Source organism: Macaca mulatta, chromosome 20 (genome assembly GCF_049350105.2).
Source record: "Macaca mulatta isolate MMU2019108-1 chromosome 20, T2T-MMU8v2.0, whole genome shotgun sequence".
Taxonomy (NCBI): domain Eukaryota; kingdom Metazoa; phylum Chordata; class Mammalia; order Primates; family Cercopithecidae; genus Macaca; species Macaca mulatta.
In genome coordinates this window covers 41,164,939-41,177,956 of record NC_133425.1, presented here as the reverse complement: position 1 = coordinate 41,177,956, position 13,018 = coordinate 41,164,939, and positions in this window count along the sequence as shown.

Below are 13,018 nucleotides of genomic sequence, written 5' to 3'. Positions count from 1 at the left end.
AAAAGAAAATACCTCCAGATTAAAACTAGAAAGAAGCTTTCTGAGAAACTGCTTTGTGATGTGTGTGTACATTTCACAGAATTAAATCTTTCTGTTGATTCAGCAATTTGGAAACACTGTTTTTGTCCTTTCTGTGAAAGGACATTTGGGTGTTCACTGAGGCCAATGACAAAAAAAAGGTATTATCTCAAAGTAAAAACTAGGAGGAATCTATCTGTGAAACTGCTTGTGATGTGTGCATTTATCTCACAGAATTGTACCTTTCTTTTCATTCAGCAGTTTGGAAACACTGTTTTTGTAGTATCTGCGAAGGGATATTTTGGTGCACATTGAGAACTATGGTGAAAAATAAAATATCTTCAGATAAAAAGTAGAAGGAAACTTTCTGAGAAACCGCGTTGTGATGTGTGAATTCATCTCAAAGAGCTAAATCTTTTTTTTTTTGATTCAGTAATTTGGAAACACTGTTTTGTCCATTCTGTTAATGGTTATTTTTATGCCCATTGAGGCCAAAGGTGAAAAAGGTAATAACCCAGGATAAAAACTAGAAGGAAGCTATCTGTGAAACCGATTTTTGCAGTGTGCATTCACCCCTTGTGTTAAAACTTTCTTTTGATGCAGCAGTTTGGAAACACTGTTTCTGTCCTTTCTGTGTATGGACATTTGTGAGCTCATTGAGGCCAATGGTGAAAAAGTGAGTATCCCAGGATAAAACTAGAAGGAACCTATCTCAGAAACCGGTTTGTGGTGTCAGCATTCATCTCACACAGTTAAACTTTTCTTTATATTCAACAGTTTGGAAACACTATTCTTGTCCTTTCTATGAATGGACATTCAGAGTTCTTTAAGGCCATTGATGAAAAAGTGAAAATCCCAGGTTAAAAACTAGAATGGATCCATCTGAGAAACTGCTTTGTTATGTGTGCATCTCTATCAGGGGACCTGTCCCCGATATTCAACGTGGGTACTTTTCTATATTCCCTAAGTGTCAGCTGGTCTGAGAAATAAAGAGAAAGAGTACAAAAGAGAGAAATTTTAAAGCAGGGTGTCCAGGGGAGATATCACATGTTGGCAGGTTCCATGACGCCCCCTAAGCTGTAAAATCAGCAAGTTTTTATTGGTGATTTTCAAAAGAGGAAGGAGTGTACAAATAGGGTGTGAGTCACAGAGATCAGCTGCTTTAAGGGCAACAAAAGATCACAAGGTAGGAGGTCAGGGTGAGATCACAACCTCAGGGTGAAACTAGAATCACTAATGAACTTCCATATCCAGCTGTGCATGCATTGTCATTGACAAATGAGGTTGAAGAGCAGAGAACCGGTCTGACTAGAATTTGCCAGGCTGGACTTTCCTAATCCTAGCAAGCCTGGGGGCACTGCAGGAGACTAGGGTGTGTTTCATCCCTATTTACATCTGTATAAGGCAGAAACCCCCATAGAGGCCATTTCAGAGGCCTCCTCTGGGAACGCAATATTTTCCCAGGGCTGTTAATTATTAATGTTCCTTACCGAGTGAAGAATTCAGTGATATTTATCTTACCATTTTTGGTAATAAGAGGGATATGGCTCTATTCTGCCTGGCCCACAGACAGACAGACTTTAAGGTTATCTCCCTTGTTCCCTGAAAATCACTGTTATCCTGTTCTTAAGGTGCCCAGATTTCATATTGTTCAAATACACATGCTCTACAAACAATTTATACAGTTAATGTAATCATCACAGGGCCCTGAGGTGACATTCATTCTCAGTTTATGAAGATATGGGGATTAAGAGATTAAAGTAAAGACAGGCTTAGGAAATCACAAGAATATTGATTGGGGAACGTGATAAGTGCCCTTGAAATCTTCACAATTTATGTTCAGAGATTGCAGTAAAAACAGACATAAGTACTAATAACTGTTTATGAAATCTTCAGAATTTATATTCTTCTGCCATGGCTTCAGTCAGTTCCTCCGTTCAGGATCCCTGAATTCCCACAATGTCTCTCCCTTTCTTTTTATATAAATGTGCCATGGTGATGAAGGCTTGTTTGTTCTCTCGATTTTTACACAGTATTCTTTGACTTGTATGGTACACTAAAGACAAGTCAATTACTTAATCCAAGTTATGGGGTTTAATCCATAAAGATTGTCTGCCACCTGATCTAATGCCTCAGCTACAGACACAATGGAAAAATGAGCTTGAGAGGCTTCAAAAATTTGTTTATTTAATTTAGTTATGTCCAATGATAAATTACCTTCCCTACCCAGAGATGTCCTTTCACCATTTCCCGTGAAATATCAGTCTCTTTATAGGAATACAGGGTGATACAGAAATCAGAGGTATTCCAGCTGTACTACATTTGCATGCGATGTTCAAGACTCACTACCCAATCTCCAAGCCAAATAACAGACTGTCTTAAATCATTAATTTGATTAGGCAATTTTTGATCAATGTCTTCTTGGGAATTCCAAGTTTGGGTGGAATTGGCTTGCCAATCATTAACAAAATGAGCCCTTTGAATAGATAGATGTAACACCATTCCAGCAGTGGTGGCCATTTCAGTGGCTGTAATTAGGCCCATGATCATAGCGATTAAAGTGGAAAGAAAGTCTCTCAGATCTTTCCCACTAGCAGCATGTAAGGAGGCTTAACATAACTCTGTATGGGAACAGTTAGGTTGGAGGTAAGTAAAGCAGAATGTCTGGATCTATATTGATACTGAGAGAGAGGTACTGTAGTGGGGACAACAGAGGGAATAGTTTCCCCTTCCCATACTCACAGCCAAATCACGGCAATAGCCAGTTTTCAAAGTTCTGGGTGTTCTGGGCTTAGAATGGGGAGTATCATATGAGGCCTCGGTGGGGGGGTGGTGGTGGTAATGCCTTTATCTTCCCATTTTAAGGGAAAGCATGAGCTGAACCTCCTATGCAAAGTAGAAAGATCATTCTCATTCTCCTGATAAGAAATAAAATAAGTAGCCTCCAGGCATTCCTTTCCACCAGAGCAGCAATTGTTTTTAAAACCGCCCTTTGGTACCCAGTCTATTACTAAACTATATGAGCCATTTTTTAATATTACTGCATGAGAGTTAGCACAATCTTCCCAAATTAAAGTTTTAGATGGGCCCTCAACATTTTTAGGGCATGGTTTTCCTGCAGGTTTATATTGAAAGTATGGGGTATCTCCCATTGCTCCCCCTTTTTTTGTTTTAAAGGAGAAAGGGAGAGGCCAGAGACCAAATGTCCTGGTTCCTGTGTACCTGATCTCTCTGGAAGATAAGAAGCCCACACTTGAGTTTCCAGATGGATACAACCAGGTGCATGCCCAAGGCACAGAGGGGGATATTTATAATCCATGGTAACATTAAATGTGGTGCCTTCTTCTCCTGGTTGAGCAGGGCAACGGTCATCTGTATCTCCAGGCATCCACACACTATCATTAGTGTAGATTTCTGCAGGAGGATCTATCCAGGTGAGAGGTCAAATAAGTGGAGGAAAAGGCACATAAGCCCAATAAGAATAATTTTGTGTAGCAGGTAAATCAGTGTGAGAGGAAACTGGTGAGACAGAAAGTATGAGGAGTAGAATCATTAAACAAAACCTAGTGTAAGGAAGATTGAGTGCTGAAGGAGGAAGAGAACAGAGAGATGCTATTTTCAGGCCAATATAAATGGTGATATTTTTAGGTTTGTAAGGAGAAAAAGAAAGGTAATCATGAGAAGTAGGATTAATTAGATGGGTCTCCATTGCCATCAGGGAGGATCGAATCAGAACCATTGTGATTTGGTGTGCTTTCTTCTGAGGAATTGGTGCAGATTTCACCATGTCCGAGGCCAGTCTCTGACACAGACATCTTTTCCCCGTGGTTTTCATTGTCAGTATTCACCCACAGCTTGAGTTTCCTGGTGGGTACCCAGACAGGGGATTGATGACATCCTGGTGAAACACAAGCACATCCTCTTCCCCACGTTATAATTGTGCCAGGTTCCCAAATATTAGTTTGGAAGTTTTTCCATAACACTGATTTTCCTTCATTTAGGGAGAAGTTTTTGCCTGAATAATGGCATTCGGTTGCAGTTAGATTATTATCTTTAGAAACGTAAAAATTTTAAAGTAAACAATGCCAAATGTAATTGGAGTGGGGTGTAGTTAAATCATATTTTCATTGTTCAGAGTGTTAGGATAATTGAGTTTTTAAAGTGCAATCAGCCCGTTCCACCACAACATGTCCCTGAGGATTGTAAGGGATTCCAGTAATATGGGAAATTCCCCACTGTTGCATAAATAAATCAAAAGCCTTATGAACATATCCAGGGGTGTTGTCTGTATTTAATATGGAAGCCCCATAACTGCAAAGCAAGCATACAGATGTTTTTTATTTTAAAATGGCCATGCCTTCTCCTGTTTGGCAAGTAGCCCAGAAAAAACCTGAGAAGATATCTACAGAAACATGCACATATGACAGTCTGCCAAAGGACCAACATGAGTCACATCCATTTTCAATAAAGCATTAGGAGTTAGACCTCTGGGATTAATGCCAAGTTCCTGATTTGGAAGTACAAAAACTTGGCACTGAGGACAGCTGTGAACAATAAACTTAGGCTGTTTCCAGGTAAGAGCCAATTCATCTTTTAATTCAGCAGCATTGACATGAGTGACATTATGGAACTCCTGAGATTCTTGGGTTGCAAAAGAGACCAAACAGTTGACCTTATGGTTACCGGCAGACATGGGTCCTGCTAAAGTGGTATGAGATCTAATATGTGTAATATAGAAAGGGTATCTATGTTGGTGAACCGCCTGTTGTAACCTTTAGAATAAAGAAGCCAATTCAGAATTATCAGTATGTTTGATAGTAGCAATTTTTATATTTTTAGTGGCATATACAACATAAGCAGAATCAGAGAGAATATTTAAAGATTTGGGGAAATCCTGTAAGTCAGTAATCACAACAATTAATTCTGCCTTTTGAGCAAAGATATAAGAGGTAGAAATAAGCTTGTCTGTAGGACCTACATACCCAGCATTATCATTACTGGAGCCATCAGTGAACACTGTAATGGCCTCAGGAATGGGTGATCTTTGATTAATCCAGGGACCACCCAGATGTCATTTTTCTAAAATCAAACAATTTGTTGTTTGGATAAAGATTGTCAGTAACACCAGTGAAATCAGCCAAGTGAATTTGCCATGGTACGGAATGTTGAAAGGTGACTTGAACTTCGAGCTGATTTAAAGGAACTACAATTAAATTTGGATCAAATCTGGAAATTTGAAGTATTCCACACTGAACCTGTCCAATTAAGATGGCTATTTGGTCCAGATAGACAGAAAAGTTTTTGACACACAATGAGGAAGAAAATACCACTCCACTAAATCATTATGTTGAACTATTAGTCCAGTAGGGGAGTGTAATGAAGCAAAACCCAGAAACTGAAAAGACTGAGATGGCTGTATTCTAGATAACTGGGCCGTCTGGATTCTTTCCTCTATGAATTCCATTTCTGGTAAAGCCTCAGGGGTCAAAGTGCTGGGATTGCAGAGATCGGAATCTCCCTGTAGCATAGAAAAGAAGTTAGACAGCACATAGGTTGGAATACCTAAACTTGGTCTTAAATTATTAATGTTGTCCCCAAATTTTTGGAAGTCATTTAAAGTTTTCAAGGAATATCTCCTAATTTGAACTTTATGAGGTTGAATATGTTGTTTATCGACCACCATTCCTAAATATTGAATAGGACTGGTCTGTTGAATTTTATCTTGGGCGATGTGTAATCCAGCCTCTGTAACATGGCGGCTCAAAATTTGAAAACAGTCAATTTATTCTTTATCAGTGGGAGCAGCAATTAAAATATCATCAACTAATGAAGAATATAGGCCTGGGAAAATTGGGCTTAAACTGGAGAAAGAGCTTGTCCAACATAAAGCTGGCAGATTGTGGGGCTATTCAGCATTCCCTGAGGAAGTACTTCCCATTGATAATGAGCTGCACACTCCTGAGTATTGACAGATGGTACAGTAAAAGCAAATTTTTCACAATCCGATTCATGTAAAGCAATATGGAAAAAAAACAATCTTTAAGTTCAATAACTATGAGAAGCCAATTTTTAGGTATTAAAGCAGGGGCAGGCATGCCAGGTTGGATGACCCCCATAGGTTTAATTACAGTGTAATGGCCCTTAAATTGGTTACCATCTGCCACTTGCCTGATTTCTTTTTTGCTAGAAACACAGGAGAATTCCAGGGGGAAAAAAAAGTTTCCACATTTCCAAGTTGTGTCTGTTCAGAAACCAATTGACTTAAAGCTTCCAGTTTATCTTTAGAAAGCGGCCACTGCTGAATCCAAATGGGCATGTCAGATTTCCATTGTAAAGGGATAGAATCAGGAGGCATGGCAGCTCCCCCCACTAAAAAGGATAACCTAAACCCGCCCTGTTTTTTTTTTTATAGTAACTGGGAAGGGTTTAGTAATCCCTTCATGTTTTGGACTGAGACAAAGCCCAGGAACAAACTCCATGTTTTCCACCATATGCTGATGGGGAGCATTATAAGAGTTATTTGGAATATTAATTTCAGCCCCCAATTGTGCCAGTAAATCTATGCCCCAAAGATTAGTGGGAATTGACGAGATGTAGGGATGAATTGTACCTTGTTGACCATCAGGGCCAGTGCAAGGCAAGATAAATGTGCTCTCATAAACTTCCTCTCCTTTTCCAGCACCTACTAGTCCCAGGTTAGTGGGATGTTTAAGCCAGGAGGAAGTCCATAAACTAGAGGAAATAACAGAAACATCAGCACCAGTATCTACCAGGCCCACAAACTTTCTTCCTTGAATGTATATGGTGCAGGTGGGCCATTGTTTAGAAATTACATTAATCCGGGGGGCGGAGCAAGATGGCCAAATAGGAACAGCTTCAGTCTCCAACTCCCAGCGCGAGCGACACAGAAGACCGGTGATTTCTGCATTTTCAACTGAGGTACTGGGTTCATCTCACTAGGGAGTGCCAGACAATTCGTGCTGGTCAGCTGCTGTAGCCCGACCAGCGAGAGCTGAAGCAGGGTGAGGCATCGCCACACCTGGGAAGCGCAAGGGGAAAGGGAATCCCTTTTCCTAGCCAGGGGAACTGAGACACACAACACCTGGAAAATCGGGTAACTCCCACCCCAATACTGCGCTTTAAGCAAACAGGCACACCAGGAGATTACATCCCACACCTGGCCGGGAGGGTCCCACACCCACGGGCCCTCCCTCATTGCTAGCACAGCAGTCTGCGATCTCGCGGCAAGGCAGCAGCGAGGCTAGGGGAGGGGCGCCCGCCATTGCTGAGGCTTAAGTAGGTAAACAAAGCTGCTGGGAAGCTCAAACTGGGTGGAGCTCACAGCAGCTCAAGGAAACCTGTCTGTCTCTGTAGACTCCACCTCTGGGGACAGGGCACAGTAACAACAAAAGCAGCAGAAACCTCTGCAGATGCAAACGACTATGTCTGACAGCTTTGAAGAGTGCAGTGGATCTCCCAACACGGAGGTTGAGATCTGAGAAGGGACAGACTGCCTGCTCAAGTGGGTCCCTGACCCCTGAGTAGCCTAACTGGGAGACATCCCCCACTAGGGGCAGTCTGACACCCCACACCTCACAGGGTGGAGTACACCCCTGAGAGGAAGCATCCAAAGCAAGAATCAGACACGTACAGTCGCTGTTCAGCAATATAGTATCTTCTGCAGCCTCTGCTGCTGATACCCAGGCAAACAGGGTCTGGAGTGGACCTCAAGCAATCTCCAACAGACCTACAGCTGAGGGTCCTGACTGTTAGAAGGAAAACTGTCAAACAGGAAGGACACCTACACCAAAACCCCATCAGTACGTCACCATCATCATCAAAGACCAGAGGCAGATAAAACCACAAAGATGGGGAAAAAGCAGGACAGAAAAGCTGGAATTTCAAAAAATAAGAGTGCAACTCCCCCAGCAAAGGAGCGCAGCTCATTGCCAGCAACAGATCAAAGCTTGACGGAGAATGACTTTGACGAGATGAGAGAAGAAGGCTTCAGTCCATCAAACTTCTCATAGCTAAAGGAGGAATTAGGTACCCAGCGCAAAGAAACTAAAAATCTTGAAAAAAAAGTGGAAGAATTGATGGCTAGAGTAATTAATGCAGAGAAGGTCATAAACGAAATGAAAGAGATGAAAACCATGACACGAGAAATACGTGACAAATGCACAAGCTTCAGTAACCAACTCGATCAACTGGAAGAAAGAGTATCAGCGATTGAGTATCAAATGAACGAAATGAAGCAAGAAGAGGAACCAAAAGAAAAAAGAAAAAAGAAATGAACAAAGCCTGCAAGAAGTATGGGATTATGTAAAAAGATCAAATCTACGTCTGATTGGGGTGCCTGAAAGTGAAGGGGAAAATGGAACCAAGTTGGAAAACACTCTTCAGGATATCATCCAGGAGAACGTCCCCAACCTAGTAGGGCAGGCCAACATTCAAATCCAGGAACATAATTGCTAGATTTACCAAACTTGAAATGAAGGAAAAAATCCTAAGGGCAGCCAGAGAGAAAGGTCGGGTTACCCACAAAGGGAAGCCCATCAGACTCACAGCAGATCTCTCGGCAGAAACTCTACAAGCCAGAAGAGAGTGGGGGTCAATATTCAACATTCTTAAAGAAAAGAATTTTCAACGCAGAATTTCATATCCAGCCAAACTAAGTTTCACAGATAAGCAAATGCTTAGAGATTTTGTCACCACTAGGCCTGCCTTACAAGAGACCCTGAAGGAAGAACTCAACATGGAAAGGAACAACCGGTACTAGCCATTGCAAAAACATGCCAAAATGTAAAGACCATTTAGGCTAGGAAGAAACTGCATCAACTAACGAGCAAAATAACCAGTTAATAATATAATGGCAGGACCAAGTTCACACATAACAATATTATCCTTAAATGTAAATGGACTAAATGCTCCAATTAAAAGACACAGACTGGCAAACTGGATAAAGAGTCAAGACCCATCAGTCTGCTGTATTCAGGAGACACATCTCACACGCAGAGACATACATAGGCTCAAAATAAAGGGATGGAGGAAGATTTACCAAGCAAATGGAGAACAAAAAAAAAGCAGGGGTTGCAATCCTAGTCTCTGATAAAACAGAGTTTAAACCATCAAAGATCAAAAGAGACAAAGAAGGCCATTACATAATGGTAAAAGGATCAATTCAACAGGAAGAGCTAACTATCCTAAATATATATGCACCCAATACAGGAGCACCCAGATTCATCAAGCAAGTCCTTAGAGACTTACAAAGAGACTTAGACTCCCATACAATAATAATGGGAGACTTCAACACCCCACTGTCAACATTAGACAGATCAACGAGACAGAAAGTTAACAAGGATATCCAGGAATTGAACTCATCTCTGCAGCAAGCAGACCTAATAGACATCTATAGAACTCTCCACCCCAAATCAACAGAATATACATTCTTCTCAGCACCACATCGCACTTATTCCAAAATTAACCACATAATTGGAAGTAAAGCACTCCTCAGCAAATGTACAAGAACAGAAATTGTAATAAACTGTCTCTCAGACCACAGTGCAATCAAACTAGAACTCAGGACTAAGAAACCCAATCGAAACCGCTCAACTACATGGAAACTGAACAACCTGCTCCTGAATGACTACTGGGTACATAACGAAATGAAGGCAGAAATAAAGATGTTCTTTGAAACCAATGAGAACAAAGATACAACATACCAGAATCTCTGGGACACATTTAAAGCAGTGTGTAGAGGGAAATTTATAGCACTAAATGCCCACAAGAGAAAGCAGGAAAGATCTAAAATTGACACTCTAACATCACAATTAAAAGAACTAGAGAAGCAAGAGCAAACGCATTCCAAAGCTAGCAGAAGGCAAGAAATAACCAAGATCAAAGCAGAACTGAAGGAGATAGAGACACAAAAAATCCTCCAAAAAATCAACGAATCCAGGAGTTGGTTTTTTGAAAAGATCAACAAAATTGACAGACTGCTAGCAAGACTAATAAAGAAGAAAAGAGAGAAGAATCAAATCGACGCAATTAAAAATGATAAAGGGGATATCACCACCAAACCCACAGAAATACAAACTACCATCAGAGAATACTATAAACACCTCTACGCAAATAAACTGGAAAATCTAGAAGAAATGGATAATTTCCTGGACACTTACACTCTTCCAAGACTAAACCAGGAAGAAGTTGAATCCCTGAATAGACCAATAGCAGGCTCTGAAATTGAGGCAATAATTAATAGCCTACCAACCAAAAAAAGTCCAGGACCGGATGGATTCACAGCTGAATTCTACCAGAGGTACAAGGAGGAGTTGGTACCATTCCTTCTGAAACTATTCCAATCAATAGAAAAAGAGGGAATTCTCCGTAACTCATTTTATGAGGCCAACATCATCCTGATACCAAAGCCTGGCAGAGACAAAACATAAAAAGAGAATTTTAGACCAATATCCCTGATGAACATCGATGCAAAAATCCTCAATAAAATACTGGCAAACTGGATTCAGCAGCACATCAAAAAGCTTATCCACCATGATCAAGTGGGCTTCATCCCTGGGATGCAAGGCTGGTTCAACATTTGCAAATCAATAAGCATAATCCAGCATATAAACAGAACCAAAGACAAGAACCACATGATTATCTCAATAGATGCAGAAAAGGCTTTTGACAAAATTCAACAGCCCTTCATGCTAAAAACGCTCAATAAATTCGGTATTGATGGAACGTACCTCAAAATAATAAGAGCTATTTATGACAAACCCACAGCCAATATCATACTGAATGGGCAAAAACTGGAAAAATTCCCTTTGAAAACTGGCACAAGACAGGGATGCCCTCTCTCACCACTCCTATTCAACATAGTGTTGGAAGTTCTGGCTAGGGTAATCAGGCAAGAGGAAGAAATCAAGGGAATTCAGTTAGGAAAAGAAGAAGTCAGATTGTCCCTCTTTGCAGATGACATGATTGTATATTTAGAAAACCCCATTGTCTCAGCCCAAAATCTCCTTAAGCTGATAAGCAACTTCAGCAAAGTCTCAGAATACAAAATTAATGTGCAAAAATCACAAGCTCTCTTATACACCAGTAACAGACAAACAGAGAGCCAAATCAGGAATGAACTTCCATTCACAATTGCTTCAAAGAGAATCAAATACCTAGGAATCCAACTTACAAGGGATGTAAAGGACCTCTTCAAGGAGAACTACAAACCACTGCTCAGTGAAATAAAAGAGGACACAAACAAATGGAAGAACATACCATGCTCATGGATAGGAAGAATCAATATCGTGAAAATGGCCATACTGCCCAACGTTATTTATAGATTCAATGCCATCCCCATCAAGCTACCAACGAGTTTCTTCACAGAATTGGAAAAAACTGCTTTAAAGTTCATATGGAAGCAAAAAAGAGCCCGCATCTCCAAGACAATCCTAAGTCAAAAGAACAAAGCTGGGGGCATCACGCTACCTGACTTCAAACTGTACTACAAGGCTACAGTAACCAAAACAGCATGGTACTGGTACCAAGACAGAGATATAGACCAATGGAACAGAACAGAGTCCTCAGAAATAATACCACACATCTACAGCCATCTGATCTTTGATAAGCCTGAGAGAAACAAGAAATGGGGAAAGGATTCCCTATTTAATAAATGGTGCTGGGAAAATTGGCTAGCCATAAGTAGAAAGCTGAAACTGGATCCTTTCCTTACTCCTTATACGAAAATTAATTCAAGATGGATTAGAGACTTAAATGTTAGACCTAATACCATAAAAATCCTAGAGGAAAACCTAGGTAGTACCATTCAGGACATAGGCATGGGCAAAGACTTCATGTCTAAAACACCAAAAGCAACGGCAGCAAAAGCCAAAATTGACAAATGGGATCTCATTAAACTAAAGAGCTTCTGCACAGCAAAAGAAACTACCATCAGAGTGAACAGGCAACCTACAGAATGGGAGAACATTTTTGCAATCTACTCATCTGACAAAGGGCTCATATCCAGAACCTACAAAGAACTCAAACAAATTTACAAGAAAAAAACAAACAACACCATCAAAAAGTGGGCAAAGGATATGAACAGACATTTCTCAAAAGAAGACATTCATACAGCCAACAGACACATGAAAAATGCTCATCATCACTGGCCATCAGAGAAATGCAAATCAAAACCACAATGAGATACCATCTCACACCAGTTAGAATGGCGATCATTAAAAAGTCAGGAAACAACAGGTGCTGGAGAGGATGTGGAGAAATAGGAACACTTTTACACTGTTGGTGGGATTGTAAACTAGTTCATCCATTATGGAAAACAGTATGGCGATTCCTCAAGGATCTAGAACTAGATGTACCATATGACCCAGCCATCCCATTACTGGGTATATACCCAAAGGATTATAAATCATGCTGCTCTAAAGACACATGCACACGTATGTTTATTGCGGCACTATTCACAATAGCAAAGACTTGGAATCAACTCAAATGTCCATCATTGACAGACTGGATTAAGAAGATGTGGCACATATACACCATGGAATACTATGCAGCCATAAAAAAGGATGAGTTTGTGTCCTTTGTAGGGATATGGATGCAGCTGGAAACCATCATTCTTAGCAAACTATCACAAGAACAGATAACCAAACACCGCATGTTCTCACTCATAGGTGGGAACTGAACAGTGAGATCACTTGGACTCGGGAAGGGGAACATCACACACCGGGGCCTATCATGGGGAGGGGGTAGGGGGGAGGGATTGCATTGGGAGTTATACCTGATGTAAATGACGAGTTGATGGGTGCTGACGAGTTGATGGCTGCAGCATAGCAACATGGCACAAGTATACATATGTAACAAACCTGCACGTTATGCACATGTACCCTAGTACTTAAAGTATAATAATAATAATAACAAATAAAAAAATTAAAAAAAAAAGAAATTACATTAGTCCAATAAGCAGCTCTTTTCACCGCCGGAGCCT